Here is a 3,505-nt window from a genome sequence, read left to right as displayed (position 1 = left end):
TCTCACTTTGTTGCGACAACTAAATCTATTTTCAATTTTTTTGGTATCGGCTGCCTAGGTCGCAGAAGTCTGGACTGAACAGTGCGCTGTCTAACTCTGCTTTAATTATGTGTTGGTTTTTTTTATTTTTTAACTCTTAACTTGTCAGCAAGCCTGATTTCTGCTTGTTCCGTGTACATGATGGAGAAGTAGATGATTTACAGGAACGAGCTGAATGATGGCTTTGAAGGGAGATACTGTGATCCAGAGGAGCTGTGTGGTACCAGGACAGCTTCTGTCCAAACCCACTCCCCAACTGTAACGATCAATAAAAGATCTAATGACATTTTTTGGCGCCATGTCTCATAACTGAATATGTAGTTCACACACACACACAGTTTGCGATATGCCCTTGAGGACTAAAATGTATAATTAAATGATAATTGTGTTTCGCAAAAACTTTTCAAACTCCTACGCAATCATGATCAACCCATTATGACTACGATTGTTATCCAAATCATTGCACTCTCAAAGCGTACAAATCATACTAAATAGACAAATAAATGGGTTCTCTATGAAAACATTGAATGCATATTTTTTACTCAAGGGCCCTTGGGGTTACCATCAGCCTGCTGACAGAGCGGTGAACACAATGAGACCAGGTGTGGCCTGGTTGAGGTCTTATTCTTGTGTGCTGGTGGGCTGTATTATCAGTGAAGAACATTTGAGGACTATAAAAGAGATCTGAAGCTCTTAATAGATGAAAAATGATCATGGTAAAAATTCCAATTCAGGAATTAAGAATATAATATGACCTCAAAATAATGGACATTTGCTTTTCATCTGTTGACAGTCATTGTAAGGGCCAGCCAATCTAGGATAGTGTATTGGTCGGAGTGGCGTTGAAGGTTCTGTGTTCATTCCCAAATGTCATTTTGTCATCCTTCAGGATAACAGGGGGCCTAGCCACTGCTGCTAAGTGACCTGAATTACTTTTTTTTTAATCACCATGTAGATTCAAAGAAAAGTATTAATCCCGAATGACATAATTTTAGGCCTGAAGTACAGACACACAGACTGCTGTGTCAACTATACAAGGGTGACATCCAGCTTGATGGGACCAGTTGCTGTGGCTACCTCCCCGGCCTCTGATAGCCACACAGACCGTACATCCTCCCCCCTCAAAGCCCCCCCCCCCCCCCGCAGGTTACTGAGACATCACCTACTGCCCCCCCCGACATGTTCTGACCCCCACCAAGACCCATCACTACCCCACTTCTCTGACCTGTCTGTCTGTTTCCAGCAGCCAGGGGAGAATGCAGCTTGAGAGATTAGGCCAGAACAAGGCAGCAGGTCCAGATGGCATCAGCCCCAGGGTTCTGAAAGCCTGCGCAGGTCAACTACGTGGCATTCTACAGCCTCTTTTCACCCTCAGCCTCAGCCAGGGGAGGGTGCCATGGCTGTGGAAAACAGCCTGCCTAGTCCCAGTCCCCAAGAAACCCCCTCCCTCCGTCCTCAATGGCTACAGACCAGTTGCCCTAACATCACACATCATGAAGGCCCTTGAGAGGCTGGTCTTGGCCCACCTGACTCCACAGGTGAGCAGCTATCTGGACCCATTGCAGTTTGCATACCGCCCAAGGGTGGGGGTTGAGGACGCCGTCATCTAACTACTCCACAGAGCCCACTCTCACCTAGACAAGTCGGGAAGCACGGTGAGGATCATGTTTTTAGATTTTCCAAGTGCTTTTAACACAGCCGGTACTGTTAAGGGAGAAGCTGGAGCTGATACAGGTAGACACCGCCACAACATCATGGATCATGGATTACCTGAAGGACACACCCCAGTTTGTGAGGCTGGGGGGGTCTGTTTCTGAAGTAGTGGGGTGTATCAGTGGTGGAGATGAGACAGAATACAGGCAGCTGGTGGATAACTGTGTTGCATGGAGCGGGGAAAACCACCTTGTTTTAAATGTAACAAAGACCAAGGAAATGGTGGTGGCCTCCAGGAGGGCCAGGCCTGAGCTAAGCACCATCTCTATCCTTGGGGTTAAAGTGCAGGTGGTAGAGAGCCATAAATACTTGGGTGTGCACGTGAACAATTAACTGGACTGGAAGCCACAAACGGAGGCTGTCTACAAGAAGGGTCCGAGCAGACTCTACTTCTTGAGGAAGCTTAGGTCTTTTAAGGTGTGTAGCAAAACGTTATGTATGTTTTATCAGTCTGTTGTGGCAAGTGCCATTTTCTCAGCAGCCATCAGTTGGGGCAGCGGCATCAGGGCTTGTGCCTCTAAAGAGCTTAACGAGCCGATGAGGAGGGCCGGCTCTGTGCTGGGCCTGCTGTAGTGTCCCTGGAGGGGGTGATGGAGAGAACTATGGACGATAACATCCTTTGCACAATCTAGTGAGTAAACAACATAGTGTTTTTAGTGGGAGGCTACGACAGCTAAACTGCAGAAAGGACAGATTTAAGAATACTTTTTTACCTACTGCAATTGCACTTTATAATAACTCCCCTTTGTAGTAAGGACAGAAGGATATTCATTTAAACTTTAGCTTGCGCTGCTTATATATATCAAACTTATATATACTTATATATGCTTATATATATATATGTTGTTGTTTTTTTGTTTTGCACCTGTTTATGACACACCTGTTTATTTGCACACCTGTATATTTGCACACCTGTATATTTGCACACATTTTGTCCCGTTATCTCTGAGTAACAGCTACTTCTACTTAGGCACATGGACCATCCATTCCACTCTTTCTATCCTAGGCTAGGTATTGTGGGTGCATGGTTTTGTTTAGGTGGGATATGTATGTCTACAAGTGTTGTGTTCTGTTGTCTTGTGTTGTGTATGTATGCTGGCTGCTGGAACACCTACATTTCTCGGCTGAGATGAATAAAGTATATCTTATCTTATCTGTATCTTATGTTGATAGTTGTCTGGCAAAGACTATAAACACTTCATAAGCCAGACAACTTGATGGACCTCCTGGGTTTCTGAGATTCACTTCCACTATCATCCACTTATTCAGACCAATTCAACCTGAAATTCTGGAACAAAACATACTCTACAAACTACTTTAAGGTTAATCTGTCACACAAATGTCCCATAAATTGCTCTACCAAACATTATATGAGATTAACTTCAGGTATTTGCCACTAACATCATGAAATTCAGAGTAGCTAACTGAAGTTATTATATATATTTATATATATATATATATATATATATATATATATATATATATATATATAATATAGGCTTACCCTGGACATTCAGATTATAATTTTTTCCTTTGAATTACCTATGGCGGTAGAATATTTTACAATGCTGCAACCTTGTACAGAATAAAATGACACATCCAGATGATGTCCTGTTCTTTGGCTACAAATCCTGTAACGAATGCTGACAGAATCTGAGAAAAAAGGAGCATGCCATGTAATTCTAACAGATGCTCTGCAACTCCTTGATGAGCTGTCATATCGGGAATGCCATGGGCTACTGTTGAGCTATTT

The sequence above is a fragment of the Gadus chalcogrammus genome, chromosome 10 (genome assembly GCF_026213295.1).
Source record: "Gadus chalcogrammus isolate NIFS_2021 chromosome 10, NIFS_Gcha_1.0, whole genome shotgun sequence".
In the NCBI taxonomy this organism is placed as follows: Eukaryota; Metazoa; Chordata; class Actinopteri; order Gadiformes; family Gadidae; genus Gadus; species Gadus chalcogrammus.
This window is presented reverse-complemented; position numbering follows the sequence as displayed.